We start from the raw sequence: 18,025 nt of genomic DNA on the forward strand, positions 1-18,025 counted from the left end.
TATGTAAACTAACAACACTTAGACTGACACTGACCTCGTATTATTTCTTTCAAGGAAAGAGGATTTTTTTACAGAGGCATGACAAAACCAGTATAAAAATAAAGAGAAGACATTTTACATTTTATCATATAGTAAATGCTAGTGAAAAATTATCTTATTACCCAACTGATGCTTACACTTCCTGAATGCGCAGTACCATGAGTAACTAGCATATGCATTTAGGTACAGTGTAACCCTTATATATACCCACTGTATGCCAGCTGCTGCTCTTCTAAAAATGAAAAATCATACAGAGAAGTGCTGAAAATGGCAATATTTAAAATGAAGATGCAACTTCCGAATAAAGATAACTAAGTCTTGAAAAGATTGCTTTTAGCAGGAACAATGAAGACATCTTGCTGAATGTTTAAAAGAAGCACTGCTTGAAGCTAAACTTCAAGAAAATTTTGGGCATCGTAAAAAGCCCAGTTTCAGAGAGTGTAGACATAGAGCAGCCGTTGTGCAATATTTTACTTCTTAAATACAAGTGGATGCATCACGAAAAGCTCAAGAAAATTCCAGTCGTGTCAGGTTTTCACTCGCACAAGAGCACGCAGTCGATTTCAAACTGACCTTCGACTAAAGCTTGACTAGCTGTCTAATCACTTACACTTTTAACAACATCTACGCAAGTGCTCTTATTTCTTACTATACAACGTTGTGCAACACTCCACATTACTGTACAGCACTGTAAGGGAACTGAACAAAGCGTGTGGAGGCTCCAGTGCCAGTTGAACTCGTGCTCGACCACCTTGTTTGCACAGAAAAGTGGATCGAACACAATAATCAAGAATGAGGAAGCTTCTGCATGCTCTCTGACCTGACAACCAGTGCTTCGTGAGCCTAAAGAATGCAGCAAAAGACAAACCGTATGCCTGCCGCAATGAGTAAAAACAAATGCACCCTGTACAATAGCAACTTATCTGTTTTCACATTTGAAAGGCTACTGCTTTCCTGCATCACTAAGGCTAGTATTGATGCCAACAAATCTCTATAATTATTTTTGCATGATCCGACTTGCAAAAGTTGGGAACTATGAACCAGGTGCACATTTTGTATATTCCAGATTTTTTTTTTTTTTACTCTCAGTAGTTACATATTGCAAATTATGACTTTCATTTGGGTTCTTGAGGTGCTTCTTAGAATTTTCACATACGAATTCTCAAAAATTGTCTGAGCAATTACTACTCCTACACATCTATTCAAAACACTAGTGATCAGGCTATAATTTTATGTATCACAGTATACCTGGTGACTACGTCTTGAAATAAAATGTTAAACCATGAAAACGCGGAAAATGAGCATATTTCTAGCAACAATGAAAGAGTGTCTATAGGTGCCAATTTCCTGTCCTTTAGGCATGTATAGGCTTAATTAAGAATTTCTGCTGTGCATCTAAAGATAAATTATGACTTTCTAAGGAACAGAGCCCACTAAACTCCCGTTTTGTGAGATTAATTTTATTTTCTCAATAAAACAGAATGATGCAGGTTTTGAAGGTTACGAGATTTAGCTGAAATCTAGCGTGGCTAGATACCACAAGTTGTGAAAGCAGTGCCAAACAAGCACCATCCTAATATTTTCAGGTTTCATGTTGTGCCTTTTCTCACCAATATTGGTTCATATGCAGAAAAAAAACACTAAACATCCACCGAACCTAGATGCACATAGTTGTACTTCAGAACATTGGATAATCCAATGCCATCAGGAATTGCAGCATGTATGCCTGTCAGAAATTTTGTCAATTCTGTCAGTTCCGAGAACAGGAGATTTTTCCAGAGACAGATTGAGGGTTTCGAACTAACTCTATCAGCAACAGGTCCATTGGGGATGGTGGTGAACCTTTCCTGAACATCCGAAGTGAACCCCACATTTGGAATCAAAGTTGTGCCTGAGCATTCAAGTTTCTTGATGATGTCGGCCAGAAACGCGAAGTGAGCACACAAGTATGCTAAGGCACCATCAAGTGTATCTTTGCGTACAGCAGTTTGAGCCCTTCTCATAGCAACCCTCTAGTTTGCTCCAAAGCTGTTAAAGGCCAACTACAGCGAAATTTTGGGCTGCGTAAGAAGCCTCGTTTAAGATGGTGTACATATGAGGAGCCCCCGTGCAAAATTTGACGTTTGAAATAAGAACGAAAGTGTTACGAAAAGGTTGCCAAATGAGTCGTTTTTGATACCGAAACCGCAAGAAAAAAAATGCCATTGTGGTTCGCTGGAAGTGACGCATGATCTGGAACGCGAGGCTAGCTGTTATAAGAACTAAATATTCAATATCAACAATGAAATGCATCAATGTACCCTTTGTATCAGGTGTGCCTTTTCGTACGCCACAAACACCCCCAGCCTTTGGAGCTCACGACACTGCAGCGACCGAGTGAAGACCACGTCACCTAGAGGAAGTTAAGCTAGTGACATTACGGTTAATAGAAAGGAGAAGGAAGGAAAAGAGGGAAGTTCAGAATATATGATTGGATGGTGCACATATACACGGGCCTTGCAACAAGCATATTTTAATGAAACCCCTGACCTATTGCTGACTATATAAAAGGAGTCCCACGTAGCTGGTCAGAACTAAGGTAACATTGTTTGCCATCGCTTGGAGCAAGTCAGGCTATCTTTTTTTGTATTTTGCCTAACGACATAGTCATGATTCATTAACTTATCAAACATTATCATCCGGGCAAAATTGTCAATCAGGAAATTGTAGGCCATCAAGCAAAATTCCCGATTCATTTTTCTGTTGCTCTATACGTGCTACATAAAAGTTTTCTTTTTCAAGGCCGTAAAAAGCCCGCAAAAGCACGCGAAAAGGGCCACTGCAACGAGTCGCGCGGCACTTTTTCGAGTTTTGCGGGTTTTCCTACAGACAGACCTGCTACAGAGAGTGCAGATCCACAGGCATAGTGACAATACAAAAAAGAAAGAAACGCCGAGTTAAGCCACGCGGTTCCTTGCAGTCGAAAAAAATGAATGCCGAGTTCAGCAATCTTCATTTGCACGTATCGAAAATTTCAAAACACGAACTCGCAGGCTGCGCTTCTTGGGCGTGATCAAATAAAGCGGCACAAAACAAGAGAACGCTGACGCATGTGGCAATTCCAGAGCAAGGATCATAGGCCGCCTCCCCCGCCTTCGATGTTGAGCGCCCCCGAAAGGGCTCACGACAAGATGACATACATAAAGTGCCGCCGGGTGGTTTTGCTAGCGCTGGGGCGCGGCACTGCCGTTATCGCCCGCGCGCTTCTATGGACGCACCAGACGTCGCGCCACCAACAATAATGGGAGAGAGAGAGAGAGAGAGAGAGAAGCGAAATAGCACTATACTTCTAAAAGGAAAAGAAGCGAAAAGCCAGGAGGAAGACCGGCGGAGCGCACGCACACACACACACACACACACACACACACACACACACACACACACACACACACACATGCACAGTGCGTGACTCAAGCAGTCGCATGAGTCAGTGTCCCTGGCAGCGGGCGCGTACACAGACTACCACCACCGCCGCCGCCACAGCAAGAAAGGGCGGGGGGGGGGGGGGGGGGGGGGGGTCTGGCGGTGACCCCCAAGGCGATCGCCTCACCTACCTGTTTCTTCGGCGGCGCGCTCGCACGCAGGCGCGCGCACACACACAGACACGTACACGGCAGAGGCGGGTATCCCCCCCCCCCCCCCCCCCCCTGCTAACAAGCCGCGGCCGAAAAGCCATTCGCGTGTGACGGCACCGCGCACGGTAATGCACACTGCCAGCCAAGCACGAAGAGCTCCGGCCCCAATCCTCGGGGCTCCTGACGAGCCGCCCCGCTCTTGTGAACAGAACGGGACAAAACGGCACCGCCGCCTATTGCTTGGCGCTCGCTCACTTCTAGATTTACACTAGCAGTTCACGAGTTCAAATTCGCCGCGCTTCGGGCATGAATGAACAGAGGCGTTATATATATATATATATATATATATATATATATATATATATATATATACATATATATGGGCAGCATTGCTATTGTTATATGAACACCCGCCACACCCATTACCAGCCCGCTTGCCAGCGGATATTTACAAAAAGAAACTGCCCCCCACAAATAGAGAAAAAAATTCTAGGAAAGCCAGGATCCGTCCACAACAGAGGCGACGGAAACGAAGCTACAGTTACAGCGAGTGGAATGAAAACGGAATTCTGCAGTAAATGCCTCATAACCAGTGCCGGTACGGCTGCCGCTCACTCGATGCTTTCGCCTACACGAAGTATGCACAGCGCCGGGCCAACCATTCGCCTCCTATTTTTGTTAGGCTTCCTTCTCGGCGAAAAAAAAAAAAAGAAGAAGAAGAAAGGAAGGAAAGATGCTCCCCCTTCCCCTGCCTCTATTCTCCGTCTAGGCGTCCAGAGGCGCCAGCGGAGAGAGCGGCGCTCGCTATTGTGGCTGGGCGACATAAGACTGCGCCCACATGCAGCGGCCGACCTGGCAGCGAAGCTGGAGAACGCCCAAACGAGCGATTTCCGGCGGTCGAACAAGATCACAACGATCGCCACTCCTAGCGCTCCCTCCTCCCCCTCATCAACCCCCCTTTGTCGACGACGAGACCACTCGTGGCTCATATGGCAGTGTTCAAAATTTCGCCCTAAGCGCAGTGGAACACCGAGAGCCACTGCAGGGTGCACATTATCCTCTATTTATACATTCAAGCAAAACTTCGTATGGCGAACTACAATGAGCTTCCCTAGGCGCGGGAATCGCCACGATTGCATCGGCGATTTCCGCTGCAAGAGGCATTTATTTAGCTCTGCGTCTTGTAACACTAAGGTATCGAAAGCTAGCACATATCATTAATACATGCATATCCTGTTGCTTATATATTTTTAAAAAATCTTTTGGAATGCCGATTTGATTGAAACGGCACAATAATGCGCCGGTCGGCACGCATTAATCTTCCGGGACCCTCTGTGCATGCACTAGCTTAAGCATGGAGGAATGGCTGAGAGGGAAAAAGGTTGCGAGAAAAAATGACGGCCAAACTTTCCATTTTGAATTTCGCGCTCGAATCGCGGCGCAAACGACGTCAGTGTTCGCGCACCGCTGCTCTAAATGTCTACAAAACTTGTTGGCGGAGAACGTCCAAGGTGGCACCACCACCAGCCAGTAACTTTACATAATAGCCTTCTGCTGTGCAAAGCCTTCGCGTATTTTCAACATAGCTGTATTCTAATAGTGCAATCCGCCATTTAGCCTACATGTTACATTTTCTGTGTGTGCTTTCCATAACACGCGATCTCGATAAATCCGAAGCCTTCTGCTACAGTCTCTGCCGCGGATCTTGACTCTAGTTAGAATGAAATTAAAGGCATATCTGACGCAACTAAGCAAGAATAAAAATAATACGCGCCAATTTCAGGCCAGATGCCGAGTTACAGACGCCGAGACGCTCAGTTGGCAAAGTGGCCGAATGGCGGAGCAGCTTATTTACCCTACGCATCCACACGACGACTCGTAGTCTTCATTTCAAAAGGACGTGTGGAGACGCGTTCGAATAGCAACACAAGCCAGAGGCCATGGCTTGTTAGTCGAAGGCTGCCACGTCGAGACCTCATTACGTCGCTGTATACTATTTCAATATAGCTCGGTGAAGGGCTGCCACCTCAAACGCTATACGCTCCGTAATGCCTAAATTATCTCATTGCTACACTCGACTGCCCTTAACTGAACGCGCTCGAGCGCAAAGGCCAAGACCATCTCGTGAGACCAGTTTGCTAATTGGCCTCCGCGTACTGGGCGGTATAGGAGGAAGCTTCCGCATCAAATGTCTCGAGCTGAAGACGACGAAGCCTCGCTAACTGCTCCCATCAAAGTCGTGAATCGACAACGCGGCGAGCTGCGCGTCACAGATGTCTCACGAACGAAAGGCGCAACTTTTGCCTGCCGACTCGGAAAGCGCGGCGCTGCATTCGCGTCACAGACTCCACGTGCATCCACGGATGCGAAATCTGCGTCATCATACCGGAACAGCGCTGCACCAGAACACATCGGACGCCTCATAATCATGGGACAAGAGCACACCAATCCGCAACTACAGACGTAACCGAGACATCAGTAAATTACATACGAGCGATCTTTCGTTAAGCACGGCGTGTTATGAACAACTGACAGGTGCATCAGGAGGCACCAGTGGTCGCTGCGGAAAACTAGGGCGGTGAGCACTTGGGCTTGTTGGTATGCCATGATGCTTTATTTATTCAAAGCGGTTACACGAGGTCAGAATAAATAATAGGGCGCTTTATTAAAAATAAAAATAAATAAATTATGTGGTTTTACGTGCCAAAACCTCTTTCTGATCATGAGGCACGCCGTTGTGGGGGGACTCCGGAAATTCTGACCCCCCGGGAATCTTTAAAGTGCACCTAAATCTATGTAGACGGGTGTTTTCGCCCCCATTGAAATGCGGCCGCCGTGGCCGGGATTCGATCCCGCGACCTCGGGTTTAGCAGCCCAACACCATAACCACTAAGCAACCACGGCGGGTTAATAGGGCGCTTTGTGTCTATTTCTTTCTTTCCTCGTGTGTAACCGCGCTCAAAAAAATAATAAAGCAGAAGCTACTCCGAAAGCTAGACACAACTTCGCAACCAATAGCTGTAAGCATTGAGGGACCTCGGCCGTACTCCTACCGAGCAAGTCGGCCGGACGTTTCTGCCAAGTGTAAGGTTGGGCTTGTCCTCAGCGGTCACCTTTTCTGCGAGGCAGGCGGGACGCAAGTTACAGCTGCGCCGTGACAAGAACTTCGTGTTGCGACAAACGTAATCTCCTGGTTTGAGCGTGAAGTGACGTAACACAACCCGACAGCGTAAACGCAGCGGGATCTCTACCGTTCTAGCTAACCGTTACCGTTGCTCTGCAACTATAGCGCTATCATGCCGCCAGGAGCCAGCTGCGCATACACAGTGGCTGCTTTGCTTCAGCCATAATTTCGGCTTCCGCAAGTGCGTATCTTTGCATATATAAGATTAGCGTAGGACGACGAAGACCTCGGCGGCGCGGCTACTGCAATAGCCGCCCGGCAGCTGCTCAAAAAACGCGCTCTCGGGTCGCCCCGACAGAAAAGCAAATGAGGTCACGCATACGCGACGTCGTTAGGTTCGCGGCAGGATTGCGAAGGGCCGTGCACGACACCGCCCCTGAGTGTCCGCTCAAGTTCCCAGCGTTTCCTCGGTTCATACCGACCGCTAACCGAGGCGTACATCATTACGCCACAAGTAAGCTTACAGAAAAAAGGAAGCCTACATTCCAGTAGGGATAGTCGTAATCATAGTACTGCGTCACATCTGAAGTTTCTTCACAGTTCCCAATGCTTGTGCCGGAAGTAATGGGAAAGATAACCCTTACTCTCGAGCAAAAGCAATCGAACTAATTGTCGGATCAGCTTTGGAAAATCCTTCTGGTGGTCACTTGCCGTCCACCTCTTCACAGCCACTTTACTTCACTTGACCGTTGCGGCAGATGTGGTCCTCGTTGCCATGAATTAAACAGGGGCAGTTATGGCACTCAAAGATTTGCAGGTGATCAGAATTTACTTCCAACGTTATCTCCCTCAAACGTTGCGCTAAATAACGAGCTACGACTTTTCGCACGCTCTTCCATGGCCCTTTACATCCACAACCAACTTTCGCAATTCACTTGCGCACAAAGCTGACATATTACATGGTCACACTGCATATTGCCGCACGTCCCGTCACACCTAGAGTTTTATACTAAAATTACCAGAGAGAAATCAGGCGCTCCGATTATTCAGCCACCATGGGAATCATTGACAGTACCTGCATTTCTCTATGATATGGCTCGCATTCGATTAAAAAAAAAAGTACGTTGCAGATTATTTTGTTGTTCCTTCTGGTTCAATGATAGGTATAGCGTGTGCTTGCCTCATAAGATTTATTTAGAACAGATTAGGTTACAGCATTCTGCATTCGCCAATAATTCATTTCACTATACATAACTTCCAGCGCATAAAACAAATCCCAACAGTTTTGAGTATGCGTGCTGCTAAAGCTTAGATGACATAGAATGGTCTGAAAACAATCGTGTGCTAGAAATTGGAAGCTACGAGCGTTCATGAACACTTTTTCATTTATGTATCTGTGTGTGTGTTCATCTTTGCATGGCAGACGGCCGTGCTGTATTTCGTGTCTACGCAGGGTTTCTTGTTTTTTGTTTGTTACGCGAAGAAAAATCAGAAGGTAGGCCTATTTGGGGCCAGCTATTGCAAAGTTGCAAACACTACTCAGAAAGAAAGAAAGGGGAGAGAAAATGGGGGAGGAAGACAACAAGACCAAAATAACACTGCACACAAACACAAGTGACAAGCACACGAGTAGTACTATGGGTGTAAGCACCGGAAGGGCATAGTCTAGTTGCGGAAGAAGTTGTTCTTGGCCTAGTTGGTATAGTACCTGCTGTGAGTCATAATTTCCGCTAAACGGACGCACACGGCACGAAGGAAGACAATCACCGCCCGCATCGTCGTGATTGTTTTTCTTCGTGCCTGTGTTTTCGTTTGCGACCTTTTAGCGGCAATTATGTCTCACACAGTCTAGTCATTTGGTGCAGGGGTATTAATAATCGTAGTGTGCCGCCCATTGCGGAGCGAGACTCGGACAAAAAATTCTGCCGTCAACCTTGCTGGAGTCGACGATATACTACTGCATGGTGCGCCATTACAGGCTGGCTTAACAAGCATCACGCACGCACAGAATATCAGTGCATATACACTTCCTTCGCACAATGCCGTGTGCCTCATACCGCTCTATTACTCCGATGGAGTACCAAGTGGGCAAAGCACGCGGCACAGCTGGTCGGCGAAGGACCACGTCCTACAAGATTTGGAGCGTTCTGACCGTAGCCGAAACAGCAGCTGGTTCAACCGGCATTTCATGCTACATAGAAACTGCTTCTATATCGCCGGTCTCGATTCAAATTTAATCAAGAGTTCATAAATCTCTTCCGTCCGCTAAGGTGTAGACGTACCCCTGCCACACTGGTTTGCAATGGCTGCCCTGCCGAGAAAAAGCTACAGAGCGCTGATGCATTTGCTCCACATGCAGTCAGAAATTTAACTAGCAAGCCTTTTGTGTGTTTAGATTAGCTCTCCGCAGTTGGCACAACGGGTACGCATTTTTTTTTTTTTTACTGAATTGCTTTTGGAAAGGCAGGGAGTGCGCTGGAAACACAAAACGAGTACACTCGAGAGTGGCGGGAGTTGTGCGGGGGTGAGTGCCCGAGTTATAACGGGAGTGCCAGTGGAAGTGTTAAAGAATCCAGGCCGTCAAAGTAACGCAAACCTCTGCATTACGGCGTGCTTTATAGCCACGGGGCGCATCTTTGGGACGTTAAAGAGGCACTAAAATAACTTAAGCTAGACAGCTAAATTAGACTCTTGGAACTGCTGCGAGTAGGTCGGTATTGCCTTGAGTGTATAGCTTCAAATTTGGACGTGAGTTTGAGACACGTGGCAACACCTTACTGAAATGCGCGCTTCAGCTCCCGATGACGTAGATTTAGGAAGCGTTTTTTAAGGGTCAGTTTGTTGTTTTCTCAATAAAGGAGGATTGCCCTACATTGCATTCTAAAGAAAGCGAAACCTTAAGTGGCAAATTTGGTAATATTTCGAACACTAAAACGACCAGTATACGCGAAGGTGCCGTAAAATCTCCGACCTTGCGCAGACGTGACCCGAATCTCTATATTTCCTTCGCATGAAGTGAATGAACGGAGACAGTTACATACGATATGCGAGTGTCTGGCATTTCACTGCTTAGTTTCACCGCGGCAACGGTAAATTGATATTAACATACCGAATCTGCCTTTTTAAAATCTTAAACGTCTTTAACTTTTTTAAAATTTCTTTTTAGAAAGTTTTAGCACTGCGAGAACGAAAACGGACTTCGCCGTACGATAATATGTTATCCGCCGCCATGCACAATCTGAATTTTGTCAAACAAAATGTTTCACCATACGGCCAGTTGCGCTTCCGTACAATGACACTGCATGGCTATAAAGCTACAGTATACGTGTTGTAGCGTTGCCACGAATCTGTATCAATCCGTACCGTACTACGGTAATCGTGTGCTTTCTATCTTCTATGCGGGGTGACACTGTGTGACTATAACTACTACCTTACCTGCGTACCGAAGATGACGCAAGCTTACGTTACAAATTTATATGTGAAGTTGGTTGAGAGACACTATAGTCTAAACACATTTCTGCGTTTACATTGAAAAATTCTTACCAGCAGAAGGAGACCGAAAATGTAGAAGGACGAAATGATCGAAACGCTGCAGTTAAACCATGATATTAGCATTAGCGTTGGTGGAAGAACAAAGTACGTCGAGACGGCGCCCGACCCTGCGGGAAACAAAAGAAAGCAAAAACCTGGCGTGCCAGTGGTGCAAACGAGAGAACGCAGGCAAAAGAAAAGCAATGAACATGTCCGTGCTTTCTCGCACACGTTTATCGGAAGACGTGACGTGCGCAAGCGATGGATGCCATTGGGCGACGGAATTCACTCGTAGTGCCAGTCGTTTACGGGATTATTTATTGACATTACACAAGCTGTCACGTATTTGCCTGCGTATAGAACTTTCCTATGTTTATACAAAGCGCAACAGCTTTAGGTGCTTGAGCTTGTTGTTTGAGTGTATGTAGTCAATGTACTCCCGTGGCGTCCTCTCTTCGGAGAAATACAGTAAGTATGCACGATGACGACGGAGCCCCGAGCAGCACCAGGTAAGCCCCCTCCAACAAAAGTGGCGCCCTTGGTAATGACGCCGATTCCACGTAATGACGCCGAGTTGCAGGGGCACCACGTTTCGGACTGATATAAAAGAAATGGGGGGAAAAAATATGAAGAGTGGCTAAAATGGAGAATCGAAACACAGCCCGCGGCGTGGAAACAGCCTTCTATCTAGTTTGGAACGACGCACATGACCGCGAAAGAATTGGCTGACGCGCTGATCGGGCTGGGAAAGCTGCAGCTGCTGAAATGGGAGTACACCCGTTCACAGAGCGCTAGAAAAAGAGACCGATCACACAGCCGGCGCCTTCACCAACGGGGTTGCACTAGGACACGCGGTAGAGAGCTACGTCGTCGCGCTCGGAGCTTTGCGCAAGCAAATCCTCGCGACACACCTACGAACCGCTCATTCGTACTCTGCGGGTCATGCACCTTCCCACGGTTGCGGCGCTCGGAATCCGAGCCGTCACTCCGCCGCTAAGGCCGTGACGGCTGCCAGCTGCGGCGCGTCTCGATCAGCTGCTTCGGTGGCTTGCTGCCCTACGCGCGCAGCACGCGCGGTGCAGCTGCCATAACCATCCTATCGCCCCAGATAGCAGCTACTTGCCATGCCTCGCCCCCCGTCCGCTGCTTCAGCCCCAACAGAGGAGGAAGAATGCACGGAAGAATGCCAAATGTCACATTTACAGTAGTAAGGTACATGGTTATTTGTTATTTCATATTTTCAGACAGAAGTCGTGTACACACACACACACACACACACACACACACACACACACACACACACACACACACACACACACACACACACACACACACACACACACACACACACACACACACACACACACACACACACACACACACACACGCGCGCGCGCGCGCGCATATTATATATATATACACATATCGGTAGTTAACAACTTCTGTCTGACAATACGATACGACAAATAACAATGTCCGTTGGCTAGAAATTTGAGATTTGTACGAGTTGCATCGAAACCACTGAATGCTACAGATACATTTTTGAGCAACATCTGTTGAGAAAGGCTTACAAACGCGAAAAATCAAATTTCTCGATGAGTGTCCATGGATGATTAGAACGTTGCTTTCGTGCGATAGATCTCCAAACACGGTACGAGGCTAAGTCTCACACCACGCTCCTAACACTCTATTGTCAGTGCTGCTTCGACCTTTGCAACAGACACCGCACCGCCTTGTCGGACGTTCTTTGCCTGCTTTAGAGGGGATCCACAAAGTGCCGTGCCGCCAGACAAGCAAAGCCTGTTTCTAAAGAATGTGCATACCTGAGGGGGCAGCAACACGCGACTGCCAGCCGCTATTTTTTAAATATCTTTCGCCAGACGAACTAGAGCTACTGTAACGGCTCTTTTGGTGGCATATACAGGGTCTCTAGGACGAACGGAGTGCGTATACGGCGCGTCTAGCGGCCAGAGGGAACTCGACAGAACGTCAAAACAGATTGGTCGAGCCCGGCTCGTTGGCGGCACTTAAAAAGAGCGCCCAAAGACGTCGACGAGACAGACTCGTCCAGGGCACTTAAATGATTTATGATAATGAGCGCAAAACTCAGTTTATTAGGCTTTACTAACATGAGTACAAATTCTGTGCTAATTTCGTACCGTCCTAATGCTATGGCGCTCAAGTACTACAGAATTATAGAGTATATTTCTCCTCCTTTTCTTCTTCTTCTTTTTTTTTTTGAGGTTGGGGGGGGGGGGGGGGGGGGAGGGACGCTGATCTTTTGCGGCTAAAGCTGATTTTCTTTTAAAAAGATCGCTACGTACCAGGTGGTATCAAAAAGTTCCGAGGTTGGATGTTTAATTTGAAGAAAGTAATTTATTTATGTGCATTTAAACACTTTCGTCTTCGAAATAGTCCCCTTGCAAAGTAATACAGCGCTCCCAGCGTTTCTGCCAATTTGTGATTATGTCCTGGAAGTCTCTTTGCCGGAACGAGTCGGACACCCCCCTGCGATTCGAACTTGATTTACACAATCGTGTCAATATGATCACCTCTGAGCCGGGTTTTTAATTTTGGGAAAAGAGCGAAATAAGCGGAAGCAATACCTTACGAATGACCTGCCTTTCACGTCGAGGATCAACATTAGGGACAAACCCAACGTATCCCCGACGTATCCCAACGTCTCCCAACGCCCAACGTATCCACGACCGAAAAAAAAAAAAAAAAAAAAAAAAAAAACCACTAGACATGTCTTTTACAACTCGAGAAAGTGCGCGCTAATCGTGCTTTTCGGCATTCACGGTAATGTGCTTCAGGAATTGGTCCCGAATGGCCAGACTATGAACAGCGATGTTTACTGCCAAACTTTAGGGTGTATGGGGGAAGCCATTTGGAGACAACGACCCGATCTTGGGCGTACGAGGTGCTGGACGCTGCACGAGGAAAACTTTCTAGCCGCTGCACGGCTAGAAAGTTGATGGGCGCTTAAGAGAGCAATGCGGGTCATGAAGCCGTAGTAGTTTGAAATGAAGAAAACATAGGTGGACTTGCACTTCACGCAAAAAAAGCCTATTTCCATTCCGTCTTTTAGACAAACTGACGAGCTATCAAGATCCCAATCAATGTTAAAACGTAACGTTGAGTCTAAAATATTCTACCTGATCGCATTTGCTTATATCTGCGTTACCGCGCATATATTTAAGATGAGATAGCTTTTTCTTGTTCCACAATGTGATGCACTCGGTCTTCTTCGCATTTAGCTTAGGTCAATCGCAGTGAACTATTAAGTTGTAGCTTATTACCTAAGGTATCTGCGACTGCGCGTTCGACCCAGTCTTCGGCAAGGATCCGCTTCTGGGAAGGCGCTCGGACGATACACTGCAAGGCGATTAACATATCCGTACACAAGAAAAAGAGGTGCGAAGACCAACCCTTGAGGGACTCCAAAACAAATATAAAGTTGACGCTAAAGACCTTTATTAAGTGCCACACTTTATATAGAGGAAACTAGAAATAACATAAGCCCAGAGGTTTTAGTAAAGCCCTGATGCCAAACAACACGAGTTGCCACGGATAAATTCAACACTAGTGTGTCTACCTGGCACCTATCTAATTGCACTGGCTATATCACGAATAATTTCGAAAAGTTACCTTATGAGTGAAAGGCCTGGTCTGAAGGCACGTCGACTGTATATATTAGGTCGCCATTTAAATGACCTATGAAGGCCTTAAAAATTGCTCTTATCCAGTGCTCTTCGGTTTTGACTGAAAACGCTGATTCAGTGTTTTCCAGAGCACTACTGCCTAAGGATACCTAAGCATTTTGAAGTGATGTGAGGGTTCTTCGAAAAAAAAGAAAAGAAACCGCGAATACCCCCGTAGCCTTCCAGCCCCACAAGTTGCATCGTCATCCAAGAATGTTCAGCATGACGCGCTGTACAGCCGTTCAGTGTCGGGGCGCATTTCACGACATAACGCTAGCTGTTTTCGAGTTTCTTGTTATTCTAAACGGGCATAGAAACGATAAAGAGGCAGATTACGCAGGACCACAATTAATGTGGCTTTAACCTCAAAACAAGCCGGTCAACGTATCTCGGACAGCGCTGTAAAAAATTGCGAATAGTATTCCGATATGCCACTGTGCCATATAATATCGTGATTCTAACGTGACAGGCTTCTGCGTTTTCGACCGTCGATGACAGATTCTGCCTTCGATAATGACCTATGCTACAGGGGAGCGTTCCTCTGCCGACACATCGGAGACCGACCGTCTTAAAGAAAAAAAAATGTGGGTGCGCGCAGTTGTATGTTGCAACTGCGCGCACCCAAAGCCTAAAATAAAATTACGAATAATAATAACAAAGAAGGCTCGTCCCCACTACGATCCACAGCGCCAAACGGCCCCACCGCTAACGCGCAATCAGCGCTGTGGTGTCTTCATTTCTAGTTCGCAGTCTACAATCGCGCAGTCGCAAACGACGCTTGCTGCACAGGCCTCTACGATAGGCGAAGCTTGCTCGGTGCCATCGTGTTTCGAGCCACGACGGGCGATGCGCCAAAGCTGGCCGGCAACAGTCTAACCGCTTCGAGCCGCAACGAGCGCTACTTGTCGCGATGTAACGCGAAGCAAGCTCGCGTGAAATGGGTGCTGCTCCCCAAGTGAGCCCGTATAGGCACGGGGACAGCCACCGCGAAAGGATTCCCCGCGCTGCCGGACGGCGACGGTCCGGGGCGTCCGAGCGGCCGGAGGAGCAGCAGCTGCACCCCGGCGGCGCGCGGGGGGCCACGCAGCGGGGGCCAGCTGCAGCAGAGAATGCGCCGCCGTCCAAGGCCGCATACCTGGCCTCTTCCGTGTCTGCCCCGGACGCCCTCGCCCGCCGAGGAAGTGTGCGCGCCTTCGCAGCTGGCGCCCGGCGGGAGAAAGCGACCGGCGGAAGGGGGAGGGGGGCAGCTGTCGCCTTTTATCAGCTGAAGAAGCAGTTTTAAATTCAGCAATGTCAAGGACCCACCCATGCCGATATGTCCGAGCACACGCAATTGCTCTGCAGTGCGTCGCGCTGGCGGTACACAGACGGAGAGCTCAAAATAAGGAAAGGTCAAGCAAAGGTCCTCGCAATCTTTTGGACTTTCACGAAAACACCGCGTGCTTTTCCACGCCGAGCAAAGTCCCCGTGGGTGGAGTGCTGATCGGACACAAAAGCTCGACATCGGCTGAAGCAAAATATCAGAAGTTGTCAGAAGACACAAGGCAGCTTGGCACCTCTTCTCCTGCTATTACTTTCTGGCATGCAAAAGCGCGTTTCCACCGCCTATACCGTCCACGGTAGGGCGGAAAGCACGCCACAGTAATTTAAAAAACGATATGAAAACTGGGGCATCGGACAACATCCCCCAGGTCTATTTCGCCATTTCGAGCATTTCCATAAGCGTGTCGAGCAGTGCACGACACGCTTACGGGCGCGGGTGACCGAAAAGACGGCCGCGTCTTGGCAGCCGCATCTAACGGTGGAAGAGCCCGCTGAAACCGGGCGGGGAAAAAGGGGGTGCAGGAGAATCCTTTTTCACGCCACCGCTGGAGCTTCGGGCAGCCAGCGACAGCCGCCCAGTGGGCGACAGCTGCCACCTTTAGCCTGCCTCTGGACACGGCGCGCGCGCGAATGTCCGGCTTCCTGCCAAAGCGGTGGGCCCTTCCACGCACTCTCCCCGCTACCGCCACGCACTGGAACAATGGGCGTGAGCGGGCTGCAGCGCGAGGCCGATTTCCATCTTGCAGCCACAGCGGCAGAGGTCGACCCCGCCAGTTGCACAGCTGCTGGCCAAGTACAGCGCTCGAGGAGGAGGGCTGGAAGACGCGAAGAAGACGGCTCAATACAAGCGCTGGTGACGTTACCCATCAGTAGCATGGATGTTCCGCTGCCGTCTTGAGAGGACGCACACAGCCTGTGTCCATGTCGCATGTGGACGCCACCGAGCGCTGGAGTTCGCCTAGCGCACCGTGGCCTCCTTCCAACGAGTTGGAAAACAAAAAAAAAAAAATGTCGAAAATCACGCCAACCAACCCTGTATATACGCAACGGCGAACGTGGAAGCGAAAAAGGGGCATTGTAGTCTATGCTGACTTGCTACCGTTTCAGTGCATGCGCACGACGAAGTCGCCGCCGCCGGTGCCCACTGAGTCGCCGTACAGTGCGCTCTGGGAAACCCGAGGCGACCTTACAATGCGACCAATTATTATGCCTGGCTGTCCGTCAAATGTTGACAAATACGAACCGTGCAAGTGAATTAATGCCACGTCCTAACCCGGCCGTTTCATTGCAAATGCACAGGAAACGGGTCAGTCAGTTCTCCGATGCGGCAGCTATGCGCTGCGTGACCAGGCTATTTTACACCATCAGCAGCACAACCGGACGTTAGCCCGGAAGTGATGTCACTCGGCTGCGCATACAAAACGCAGAGAAACGACAATGCCGCAAAAGCAAGATCTGCCAACGTCCCGTTGCTCACCCCCCCGTTTCCGGCTGACGGTGCGCAGCCTATGGCCACGAATTTACAAACACGACCCGGAAGCAAAGAGAGAGTTCACCGCCAAAGCTGCTCATTATACCTCCATTTCGTAAATTCTGGAATGAACGCTCACAGGACAATGACTAACCGACAGGGAGTTCCGGGAAAAGGAAAATCGTGTAATGACAACGGCTTGTGTATGTGTCCGGTTCTAAACGTGTAAGGTGAAGCTTTTGTTTCCACCAAACCCTTTACCTAAGGCCCATTTCACGGACGTTGCGACGATTACTCTTCTCTGTTAATTTTCTACATGATTTGCGCAATCGCAAAATTTCGTCACTGGCGGTTCCTGTCAATCTAATAAATGCTGTTTTTCTTCACTGCGAATGTACGACAAAACTTGAAAAACATTCCATTCCATGCATGGGAGGGCGGAAGGAGGGGGAGGTTTTTTTTTTTCTCTTGTTGCTGTGCTAACGTTTCACAAAGACGAGTCACAGAATACACGTACAAAACTTAAATGGTATATTTATGGAGGCTGTTTTTATTGCGACGTATAAAACGTATAGTTGACGAAAGGAAACTAAAAAAAGGAGAAAACGTACCCTTAAATGACGTCAAGTTAGACGGTGCAGCCGACACGAAATGTCTCGCAGATGGTACCAAATGACGATAGAACTACCAACCAAAAACGTTTTCGGGAGTCTACCCCCTTCTAAATATAATCTCACGAAAACGCACCAAACTAAAGGCCGTAAAACGAGGTAAGGTCTGTACATAGTACAAGGTGTGCATAGCGTGGTAGCAGGCAGCCCTTGACAAATGTGAAGAAAAAATTAAAAACCCAGCCACGACAACGCAACTTCCAGCTATTCACAGTTACGCGTATTTCAGGACCAAACTTTTGCTCCGGATAAAAAAGTAAAAGGAAAAATATTCTGGTTCTCTCAGTTGTATTTAGGTTGCCAAGCTGAACATGGAAGGCATCTTATTTTGCTTCAGTTCGCGCACAAAGCGCGCACCAATGGTTTTATAGCCTATGGTTTGGATGAAGAACCGTCCAGCGCACAGTGCCAACACAAGTGGCCCTCGGCAGCGAACAATGGATGGGGCTTCACGGCGCCCCGTACACCAGTGCATGCCGACATCGCCACTGTGAAACGGGGTGCGATTAGGGCGATCGCGGGGCCCATCAAACGAGGTCGCGCAGACA

At 48.1% G+C, this 18,025-nt stretch overlaps 1 protein-coding gene across 1 annotated transcript in view; it reads right to left on the minus strand.

The window, feature by feature from the left end:
- Positions 1–18,025, minus strand: part of jub (LIM domain-containing protein jub) — a 72,644-nt gene that overhangs the window by 22,753 nt on the left and 31,866 nt on the right. The gene's annotated exons all lie outside the window — the stretch shown is intronic.

Source organism: Dermacentor andersoni, chromosome 1 (assembly GCF_023375885.2).
Source record: "Dermacentor andersoni chromosome 1, qqDerAnde1_hic_scaffold, whole genome shotgun sequence".
Lineage (NCBI taxonomy): Eukaryota > Metazoa > Arthropoda > Arachnida > Ixodida > Ixodidae > Dermacentor > Dermacentor andersoni.